This window comes from Pantherophis guttatus, chromosome 4 (genome assembly GCF_059756535.1).
Source record: "Pantherophis guttatus breed Tessera chromosome 4, ASM5975653v1, whole genome shotgun sequence".
NCBI lineage: Eukaryota > Metazoa > Chordata > Lepidosauria > Squamata > Colubridae > Pantherophis > Pantherophis guttatus.
The window spans coordinates 17,260,152-17,272,826 of NC_142066.1; positions in this window are offsets into that span (position 1 = coordinate 17,260,152).

Sequence of the window (12,675 nt, forward strand, 5' to 3'; positions counted from 1 at the left end):
TGGTGGTAGTAGGCGGTCCCGCAAGTACCCAGGTCCTAAGCCATGGAGCGCTTTAAAGGTGGTAACCAAAACCTTGAAGCGCACCCAGAAGACCACCGGGAGCCAGTGCAGCTCACACAGGAGAGGTGTTACATGGGAACGCCATGTCGCTCCCATTACCACCTGCGCGGCCACACTCTGCACCAGTTGGAGCCTCAAGGGGAGCCCCATGTAGAGAGCATTGCAATAGTCCAGGCGGGAGGTGACAAGGGCATGAGTGACCGTGCGAAACGAGTCCCGATCCAGAAAGGGACGCAACTGGCGAATCAGGCGAACCTGATGAAAAATCCTCCCGGTCACGGCCGTCAAGTGCTCTTCTAAAGACAGCTGTGAATCCAGGTGGACGCCCAAGTTGCGCGCCCTCTCCGCGGGGGTCAATGATTCGCCCCCAATAGTCAGTGATGGCACCAACTGACTATATCGGGACGTCGGAAACCACAGCCACTCGGTCTTGGATGGGTTGAGCCTGAGCCTATTCCTCCCCAACATTACCTCCCCCTGATGTCAGATGTATTTGGTGAATGAATTTCATGCTCCGTGAGATTCCCCCCTCTCGCAGGTTTGGCCCTCCACATTATTGAGGGCCTATCTTGATGACGGGTTTTGGAACCCTGAGAGATGGCATGTGGCAAAGCAGAGACTGAGGGTTTTTTTAAGTGGGTTTTTAATTAAAATTTAAAGGGGTTTGGGGGGGACCAGGGTGGGTTTGGGGGGTAATCCACTAGGGTCAAGACCTGGCCCTGTGAGGGGCTGCAACATTAGGGACACAGGGTCAGATGTTAGGGAGGGAGCTGGAGCTCGACATAGAGAGGGCTGTTCTATCAGTACTGTGGGTGGGAGGGGCAGATATGGTGGAAGCAGGGGGCCACATCATGTTCAGGGAGTGTGCACTCGCTATCTTCGAGCGATTGCGCACTCTGCTTCCCAATGCTTCTCTCGTTCCCCAGGATGTTCAGATCCTCAGGGCCTGAGCCTCCAGCTGATGTTGTGCAATGCCAGGTCCGGGGTGAAGTACCATCAGTACGCTGATGATACTCAGCTGTATATCTCCACCCTGGATCACCCCAATGATGCCCTTGAAGTGATGTCCCGGTGCCTGGAGGCCATACGGATCTGGATGGGGAGAAACAAGCTCAGACTCAACCCCTCCAAGACCAAGTGGCTGTGGTTTCCAGCGTCCCGTCATAGTCAGTTGGTTCCATCACTGACTATAGGGAGTGAGATCTTGGTCCCCTCAGAGAAGCTTCGCAACTTGGGTGTCCTCCTGGACTCACAGCTGTCTTTAGAAGACCATCTGATGGCTATGGCCAGGGGGGCTTTTTATCAGGTTCGCCTGATCCACCAGTTGCGTCCCTTTCTGGACTGGGATGCCTTGCACACGGTCACTCATGCCCTCATCACTTCCCATCTGGACTACTGTAATGCTCTCTACATGGGGCTCCCCTTGAAGAGCACCCAGAGGCTCCAGCTGGTTCAGAATGCGGCTGCGCGGGTGATTATGGGGGCGACTCGATGCTCCCATGTAACACCGTTCCTGTGTGAGCTGCACTGGCTCCCGGTGGTCTTCCAGGTGCGATTCAAGGTGTTGGTCACCACCTTTAAAGCGCTCCATGGCATAGGACCTGGGTACTTACGAGACCACCTTCTGTCTCTGATAGCCTCCCATCGACCAGTACACTCCCACAGAGAGGGTCTCCTCAGGGTGCCGTTGGTTAGACAGTGTTGACTGGCGACCCCCAGGGGGAGAGCCTTCTCTGTGGGGGCACCTGCCCTCTGGAACGAGCTGCCCCCGGAGATTCGTCGGATTCCCGATCTTCGTACCTTTCGCCGCGCCCTTAAAACACTATTATTCCATCAAGCAGGGCTGGCCTAAAATATTATTTTAATGGGTTATTTTATTTTAGATTATTGGCCAAACTATTTAATAATTTTAAATTATTTTTAACTTTTATATTGTTGGTTTTTTATCTTGGCTGTACACCGCCCTGAGTCCTTCGGGAGAAGGGCGGTATAAAAATTTAATAAATAAATAAATAAATAATAACAATAATAATAATAATAATAATAATAATAATAATAATAATAATATTTCCATTCTTTTCTTTTCTATAGTTCTAGTTTGTTTTCTTCTGTGCACTTGAACTCTCTTTCTCCCATTTTTATTTCACATCTTCCAAAAGTTCATGGCAGTGCAGCGGTGTCTATTGAGATATGATAAACATGTTTCGTTCTGATATTTCTCAAAGCACCATTGCAAAGAATGGTAGTGATTAGAAACTAAGGATAGTTATTGTCCCTTCTTTTCCAAATCTTAAGGGAACTCCAGCAAACACTGCAAAACTAAACCTTGGATTAAGACATTGCATTCTATTAATATATGCTTAGAAATACAGACATGCATGTAGGGAGAAAAAGGATTTGTGTTTCATCTCTGATATTTCATTAGAAGATCTCCAAAGTCCCTTCCAGCTCTGTTATTCTGTTAACTTTAGATAAAGTTCATTATCTTAACTTTAGATACAGTTAATGAATGGTCCTCAGTTGAATGGTAACATAGGAGTTACTCTTTGAAGTCTATGATGACTACATATTTCAATGAATTTGTTATATTCAGAACATTAGTTTTACTTTTTTCCCCAACTATGATGAGCATTTCTCTTCCCTACACTTGCAAACTTAGTAGTCCTCTTCCAATTGTTCATAAATATTATCAGTCTGGAGATTTAATCATTGCTGCAATTATTTACCAGGTTTTTTTTCTAACAAATGAGGTCACTTTTCAAAGCCTCCCTTCTTCTGACGTCCTTGATCAGTACCTGTAAGTATCCTACTACTTCTCCCCCACCTCATATCACAACCTCCTCTTCCCCCACATTGCCACCTAAAAGCTGTATTTTTATTCACTTTTATGCTTAAAGGTATTGGTTGCTAATCAGTTGTTAGGATCCTTTCCAGGGACCGTATTTAGTCCATTTTTTACAAAGACTTAATCTGTTCTAATATTGATGTTGAAATTGAGATGAATATTATTATCTCAACCATAAAATATATGAATTTCATTCTCCTCAATAAACGTCCTTCTTTTAACAAAGTCCCTTACTGAAAATAAAAAAAAAGTTTGTCTAACCTAAACATTGCAGAAGCTCTCTGGTTAATCTTGAGCTTTTCTGCCTTTCATTTCATCCAGATATAAAATAGAAACCCTCTAGGGCATATTTTAGGCTATTATACATCTAAGGTGTGAAAAGAGAGCTGGCTTCCTTCTTTCAGAAAATACAGATAAGATAGAGATAACATTAAAATCAGATAGAGACATAGGAAACTGATGGCAGAAATGTTTTGTCTGATGTCATATGTTTATCCCCAGCAAGTTTTAACTCAGTTACTGATGACTGATCCACTAGCTCCTCTGGAAGTTGGTTATGGTTCCACTAGTCTTTCTGTGAAATAATACAATTAGTTTTGAACTTCCCTCCTGTCACTCTGAGATTATGCCCCCATGTCCTTATGTTTTAATTAATACTGAGAATACTGCCTTCTAGAACCTTATTCACATTCTTTAATTCATTTAAAGGTTTCAGTCATGTACCCCCTTTCTTTCTGCCCTCTAGGCTGAATATATTCACTTCCTCTAATATTTCCTGATACGTTTTCTCTCTGCTCTTGTACAATTTTTGTTGCCTATCTCTGGACTTGCTTAATCTTATTGATACATTTTTTAAAAGTGAGTTCTCCAGAACTGAACACAGTATTTCAAATATGGTTTGACTAAATGCTACCTTAGCTCAACATTAAGTAGTAACAACTAGATCAGTTTTTGCTGTTTGATACGATCTAGGGCTATATGTTAGTGACCGAATTGCAGGTGTCCAGAAGAAATCATAAGCACTAATTTCTTTCTTTCTTTCTTTCTTTCTTTCTTTCTTTCTTTCTTTCTTTCTTTCTTTCTTTCTTTCTTTCTTTCTTTCTTTCTTTCTTTCTTTCTTGGTTCGATTTATATGCCGCCCTTCTCCAGGGCGGCTTACAATGCGTTAAGCAATAGCCTTCATACTTTTGTATATACCTGCTTAGTAGGGCTTTTGGCTCCCCCTAAGCAGTATTCTTTTTTTATACAAAGTCAGTTTACTGCCCCCACAATCCGGGTCCTCATTTTACCTACCTTGAAAGATGGAAGGCTGAGTCAACCTTGAGCCTGGTGAGATTTGAACTTGCAGTAATTGTAGGCAGCTGGTGCTACTTAACAGCACTTTAGTCTGCTGCGCCACCAAGGCTCTTATGTATGTATGTATAATTGATATGTGTACATTAAAACCACTGTCCAATTCTGAAACAGAAATATATTGACAGTTTCTAACTCTCACTGAAGGTTCATCACTCATAATTACCAGCACACTCTGGCTCTGGCATTTGCTGTAAAGAAGATCAATGAACATTCTGGGATTTTACCTAATGTTAGCCTTGGTTTCCATATCGCTACTCACTATTCTGTGGAATTTACAATTTATCATTTAGCAATGGAATTTCTATCTACAAAGGATAAATTTATACCCAACTACAAATGCAATGACCAGACCAACACAGTAGCTTTCATTGGAGGACCCCATATAAGCACCTGTCTCAACATGGCAATCACTCTATGCAACTACAAATTTCCCCAGGTGAGACAAAAAATGGATCAATATGAGGGGTTCACCAGCTATTTATTATATTTAAAAGATGGGTCACTGAAATGATAATTTGGGCAAAACCATGATTAAGAATATCTTGAAAGGACTGTCCCTTTTTGCTTGATGAGCAACATTGCAAATATCATGTAAAACTAATTATTTTTTTAAACAAACAATACATCCTTAATCATTCAGTGTTTAATCTGAGTACATATTTTGTGTCTTCTACTCCGTCCTCCATAATTTTCATATTATATTTCTCATACCTTTATATTTTCATTTATATTGTTACATCATTGTTCCCAAATTTCTTATGTTTATATTAATTCATCAATTATCTAAATGATATATATAAAACCATTGTTATAATTGCCCCATACTTTAAAATACTCCGATTTTTCCTTTTCTTCAGTTACCAATGTTGATCTTTTCATTTCTGCACATTCCAATATTTTCTTAATTACTTCTCTCTCTAAAGGGATTTTCTCTCCTTTTTTCTCCAATTTTGCACAAATACAATTCTTGCTGCAGTTACAATATGTATAATCAAATAAATATTCTCTTTACTATATTTCTCTGGTAAGATACCCAATAGGAACTGTTCAGGTTTTAAATCAATATGTTGTTGTATCATTTCCTCTAGCTATGTTCTAATTTTAATCCAGTAGTTCCTTGCTTCTGGACACATCCACCACATATGATAATTCAATCCTGGTATCTGATGGCATTTTCAGCATTTAGCTGATTTATCTTTAAACATTTTTGCCAATTTTTCAGGTGCCATATGCCATCTATAGAACATTTTTTATTGATTTTCTTTAAATGCTGTAGAGATCGTTCATTTATAATTTCTTTCCCATATTTTCTGCCATTTGTCTAACTCAATTGTATATCCTAAATTTGTAGCCCATTCTATCATTGTTTCTTTTACCTATTCTTCTTCTAGCTTAATACTCAATAAGTAATTGTATAGTTTTTAAATCATTTTTTCATCTATTCCTGTGAGTATCTCATCCAGCTCTGTCATTTCCAAATAAAAACCATACAGTTTAGCATATTTTTCATATCTTGTTTGTATTTTTAATTGTGTATGCCAATCCATTTCAATCCCTTGTTCTTCTTTCTTCTTTCTTTTTCAATTCCCCCTTATCTTATATCCCCCTTATATCTGTTAGTATATCTTTATATCTAAGAATAATCCCCATATTAATAATATTTGGATGTATTAACATTTCCATTGTAGATAACCATATTGGTATTTTCAAATAATATTTATCTCTCACATTCTCCCATACTAATAATAATGAATTTCTTTCATAGTGTCTTTGAAAATAACTGTGCATCTTATTTTTGCCATACCATAAAAAGGCATGCCATCCCAATTGTAAATCATGTCATTCCAAAGTTAATAGTCTTGTACTTCTTAATTCATCCATTCTCTCATCCTAGTCAGTGCTGCTGCCTGATAGTATAGTTCCCAATTAGGTAGTCCAAATCCTCCTCGAAGTCTCTTATCTTGTAACATCCTCATGTTAATTCTCGCTTTTTTCCCTTGCCATATGAATTTCATTACTATTTTATTTAATTGTTCAAAATATTTCTTTTCCACTTTTATCGGTATTGTTTGAAATAAGAATAAGAGTCTTGGTAATATATTCATCTTAATTATCACAATCCTTCCCATCAGTGATAACTGTAATTTTTTCCATTTCTCCAAGTCTTTTTCAATTTGATTTTTCAGTTTATAATAATTATCCTCTTTAATCATTACTCATCTTGAAGTTAATTGGATTCCTAAACATTTTACTTTCTTTGCAATCTGAATGTCTAGTTTTTCCATTAAGTCTCTCTTCTGTTTTTCTGTAGTATTTTTTCACCAATATTTTTGTCTTTTCTTTATTTTTTTTCAGTCCTGCCACATCTCCATATTCTTCTATTTGATCTATTAATTTGGGTTCTGTTATTTGAGATTCCTCCAAGATAAATACTAAGTCATCTGTGAAGGCTTGTAGTTTATATTCTACTTTTTTGATTTTCAATCCCTTTATTTCTTCATTTTGTCTTACATTTCTATTTAATACTTCTAATGACAATACAAATAATAATGGGTATAAAGGGCATCCTTGTCTTGTTCCTTTTATTATATTAAACTTTTCTGTCATATCTCCGTTCATCATTACCTTTGCTGACTATTTGTTATAAATTGTTTTTATCATATTTATAAATCTCCCCCAAAGTCCATAATTTGTAATTGTTTTATCATAAATTGCCAATTCACATTGTCAAATGCTTTTTGAGCATCCAAGAATATCATTGCCATATGCTTATCTGAGTTCACTTTGTAATATTCCAGAGTATTCAAAATTGTTCTCATCTTATCTCTAATCTGTCTTTTGGGTAAAAAACCATTTTGATCCATGTGTATAAATTCATTTAACAACTTTTTTAATCTATTCACATTATTGATGCAAATATTTTATAGTCAGCGTTCAACAATGAAATCGGTCTGTAATTTTTAATTTGCTGTAAATCTGTATCTTCTTTTGATATAAGAGTAATATATGCCTCCATCCATGAGTTTGTGTTCTGCCCCAGCTCCGCATTCCCAAGGATTGTGAGACACACCAATGGTCCTTATCAAAGTTATAACGTACCAAGAATAAACAAAATCTGGCAAAGGTTGGCAACCAGCCCAGAAAACAAGATACAATAAGACACTCACTATACAAAATACTCTGTAGTAATTACACGTTGTTTCCAGCAAAAAATTACTAACTGTGTACAACTTAAATAGGCTAAGGGAGTGGCCAATTATCCTCAAACCTTACTCTTGAGGAGACCTCCTCCTCATGAGTAGCCACTCCTGCCTTTTGGCAACCCTGTGTGCTCGAGCATTGGGGAGAGGCTCCTCCACTTTGCTCTCTCCACTTGAAGGAGCCTCTGGAGGTTCTGAAGGCCCTGGCTAAGTCTCTGCCTCTGGCACCACATCCTCTTCAGCCTCCTCGCTGTCCGATGCGAGTGCCAGCTGCGCACGCTGCTGGCGCGACCCCACACCAGCTTCCTCATCATCGGGATCAGCCACGATCCACGCAGGCCGCTGGTGGGCCACAACGATTGGTATCTTTGAGTTTACTAAGAGTTCATTAAATATTTCCAACATTACATTATTTAGTACATCTTGTAGTATTTTATATAGTTCTGCTGGTAATCCATCCAGGCCCGGTGTTTTCCCATTCTTTTGTTTTTTTGATTGCTTCTGTTAATTCCATCATTGTTATTCTTTCGTCTAGTGCTTTTTTATAATTTTCAGGTATTTTAGATAGGTCGGATTTTCTTAAATATTGTTCTATCTTTTCTCCAGCTATTATCTCTTGTTTATATAGTCTGTCGTAATACTTTTGAATTATTTTTTTCTTTTCTTCATTTCTATAACATACCATTCCTTTTTTATCTCTTAATTTGTTGATTAGTTTTTTTCTCCTTCTCTTTTTTCATTTTATATGCCAACCATCTGCCTGGCTTATTTACATTTTCAAAAAAAAAAAATGTTTAGAAGCTCTTAATTTATTTGCCAAATCCTCTTGTTCAATTAAATTCATTTCATGTTTTTTCAAGTACATTTGTTTTTTTTAATTTTCTTATATTGTGTATCTTTTTGTTATTCCTTCTCCAGCTTTTTATATTCCTCTTCTAACTTTTCCTGTTTTTCTCTTTTCTTTTTATTCTTTTTTCCCAAGTATGTATTGCCAGCCCTCTAATGTATGCTTTCATTGTATCCCATACATTTTGGAGTGATGTATCCTCTTTTTTGTTTATTTTGAAGACTTTTTCCGCCCAATTCTCTGTAGTTTCCAAAATACTCTCTTCAGTTCCAATTCATTTAAATTCATTTGTCCATATTAAAAAAATATAGTCAGGTTCTCTATCTTCTCTTGTTTTCAAATCAAATCCTTTTTTTCAGTTCATTCTGTAATTAATTCTTTTCTTTAGATTTACTTGCTTTCCTTGCCACTCTAATACTGGAAGTGGAGAGCTGTCATAGACCCGCTCTCCCTCCCATCTTTGCTCCGTTTCACTTTTTCACTTTCTATTTATTCCAAGCAGGTATGAAAAGAAACTTTAGTATAAAGAGTCAATCTCTCACCCAGATGATGCACTTTGTCTTTAACTCCTCACTTCAGTTGTGGCTGCCCCAGCTTCTTAGCAGCACAGTATGGTCGCTTTCTCAGTCGCTCGGTGTGAGAGGCTATATCTGACTAACCAGGAACTTTGCAGACTCCCTGTGTTAGTCCGTCCATGCTTCTCTTGTTCGCCAACCCTACAAGTTGTCTTAGGTCAATGAAGACCTCGAATTATTATTATTATTATTATTATTATTATTATTATTATTATTATTATTATTATTATTATTATTATTATTGAAATCCTTCATCCCTATGTTCTGACTTTCTCCATTTAGATCTCATATGGATCAGCTCCATTGGTAAATACTGAAACAGCAATGTTTGTCAAATGGATGTTCCCAGATGAGAACCACCAATTTAAAGCAATACTTCACTTATTGTTGCATTTTGGATGGACCTGGGTTGGGTTAGTTTCTATGTATGAGGAAGAAAGTAATAAATTCATTCAGAAGAGGCTTTCCATGTTTTCAGAGAGAGGAATCTGCTTTGACTTTATAGAATGTTTTCCTCCGATGATGTATGGTAATGCAGCTGCTGAGTGGATAGAAAATGTAGGTAAAATATTCAAAGTGATCATGGAAAGTACAGTCATTGCAGTTATCTTAAATGCTGAAGTTGAAGGCTTGGTGAATTTGAGACTAATGATCTATTTTTTCAGTCATGATAATATTCCAAAGGAGAAAATGGCCAAAGTTTGGATCATGACAGCCCAGATGGAATTCACATCCATTCTAATGCAAAGACCATTGCCCATTGATTTTCTCCATGGTGCACTTTCTTTTGCCATTCACTCAAAGCAGCTGACTGGATTCCAACAATTTATACAGAAGAGGAGCCCAAAACTAGAAAAAGACAATGGGTTTATTAGGGATTTCTGGAAAGATGCATTTGAATGCCCATTCTCCAAGGATATTAGAGATGAGAATGCTGAAAGGATCTGCACTGGAGAAGAGAAACTGGAGACTCTTCCTAATTCTGTCTTTGACACCACCATGAATGGACATAGTTACAGCGTCTACAATGCTGTCTATGCTGTGGCACATGCTCTGAAGGCCATGCGCTCTTCCAAACTCAAAGGGGGACAAAAAATAAACGTGAGGAAATGGAAGCTCTTCCTCCAATCACCCTGGCAAGTAATGTTGGCTAATACAAAATTTGGGGACATCATCAAGTTCCAGAATAGGAGACTGGTTTTGTGTTTTGTTGTGTTGTGTTGTTTTAACAGCTAGAATGCTTTATAGATAGTTTTGAAAGCTATATAGAAGTAGTTGATATTTTCATATGAAAGAAAATGAAAAAATAAAATATAAATATAAGAATTAGATAAAGACACACAAATATGTAACATACGAACTTCATTTTATATCTAAAATGGCATGTACAGGATCTTATTCAATCCATTATATTTGACAATTTAATATGTAGAAATTTGAAAACTGCTTTACTATTGAGTAGCATTATTATTCCTCACCAGCTTAATTTTTGAGTTACTAAGATTCAAAGGTGTCAAAGGTACATATTCAAAAGGCAACTATACTTAGTGTTACTTCCAGTGAATAACAAAGTTCTTAATGAATTGCAGAAAGAATATTTCAAGTTCTTTTTTTCACAAGTAACACCTGGAATTACCCCCAGATGGAAGAAAAAGCCATCTTGGCCTAGAATTGTCTGTCTCAGAGAATTCTACCTTGCCTCCATTAAGTCTCTTCTTATGACCCTGTAATCCCTTAATTCAGGGTAGTCTGGAGCAACTGAATGGACCTGAGTGTTTACTGGCTGGATGCCCTTCCTGACACCACACATTGTTCACAGCAGCTATTTTCTCTTTAGCCCCTCATGGAGAAACAGTTTTCACTGTCTAGGATTGAACTCTTAACCTTCTAAATGGGATGCAGGGGTCTTCACCACTAGGTCACCACATCATTCTCTATCTTGCCTATTATATGGCAAATAACTGAATTCCCCATTTCTGAAATGCTCAATCAAAGCAAAGTGATTTCTCAGATCTATCCCTTTCTTGATTTTCTGTTGGAAATCTCATCTGACAGTTTTTCAGCTGAGAGTTAAAAATGCATTTGATAAAAATATAATTTTTTTACCAGTTTGAAATAGTTTGACCAAGGCAAAATGGAAGAGCTTACTTTTCTTTAAGCCTAGGCCATTTTTTTTAAAAAATTTGATTTATATGCCGCCCTTCTCCGAAGACTCAGGGCGGCTTACAATGTGCTCAGCAATAGCCTTCATCCTTTTGTATATTTATACAAAGTCAGCTTATTGCCCCCACAACTGGGTCCTCAATTTACCTACCTTAGAAAGGATGGAAGGCTGAGTCAACCTTGAGCCTTGGCGAGATTCGAACCCTGCAGTAATTGCAGGCAGCTGGTCTTAATAACCAGCTTAATAACAGGGTGCCTTAAACCCCTGTACTACCAAGGCTCTTGAAATTGAAAGAAATGTTCCCATCCCCTTCAAAGATTCCTGATAACTTTTCTGTTTCTTATCTCTTTTTTGTCATCTTCCTCTAGCTCCACCGGTTTTTGCAAGAAGTCTCCTTTAACAACAGTGCTGGAGAACAGATTTCTTTTGGCCCCAATGGTGAATTAGAAACTGGATTTGATGTCTTAAATTGGGTCACATTTCGAAATAAATCCTTTCTGAAAATCCAAATTGGAAAGATCAACCCCAAGGCTCCCTCAGAAAAGTTCCTCACCATTTCTGACAAGGAAGCCATTTGGCCTCGCATATTTAATCAGGTAATGTCTCATTTTCCCCTTTTCCTGAAATTATTAGCCACTAATTGATGGAATAAATCAGGGGTGTCAAATTGGCAGCCACAGGCCAGATCAGTGGTGGGTTGTTCCTGGTTTGCACCGGTTCTCAAGAACTGGTAGTAAAAAAATGTAACCGTTCGGAGAACCGGTAATAAGATTGGCTGGCCACGTCCCTGAACCGGTTCCCGTCCCGGTCGCCGTTCACTTACCCCGCCCATTCCCAATCTATGCTGCCTCCTGAGTCCCAGCTGATGGCTAGAGGAAAAAAAAACTGTTTAAACTCTTGCCCCAGGGCTTCAAAGGGCCGCCCTACAGCTGATCAGTGTTAAAAGAAAACAAATGAGTAGACCGGTGCCTGCAAAAATAGAAAAAACAGCCCCTTTCAGCTTCAGCATAGGTTAATTAGCACAAGTTGATTAGATCAGCCTCCCAACTCTCAGCTGATTTGCTCTCAGCTGTTTTGCTTAGGGCTCTGTTCTGTTGCTAGCTGCAAAGAGTGCTGGAGCAGATTTTTTTTCCCCTAGCTATGCTGAAAAAATGAAACTGAAAGTAAAGCAGGGTCTTTGCTGCAACATGACAAAATGAGGCAGAGAGATATTTCTTTTTCTTTTTCCTCACCAAAAAAGGTAGGTGCAAAACTGCAAACAATGGGAAATTTAGGGCAAAAGAGGAGAGTTCAAGATTTTAAAACACAAAAGAAAAAAAGTTCTTTTTAACTAGAGAATTGTAATAATTGTGATACTATTAATTGTATATTGTGTTGAAAGCAGAACTGGTTAAGTTGTGGTTTGGAGGAATATATGGGGGAAATTATTTGGTTTATTTTTATTGGTAAATATAATTAATTGATTTGTAAGAAATTGGATTGCATGGAATATTCGTGTTCATATTGATTAATATACAAAAAAGATAGTTATATAACTAATTGATTTATATAAAAATGTTGAATTTGTATTAAACAACTGTAATATTACATAATTAATCAATGTGAGGATGGATATAAAAATAGATGAC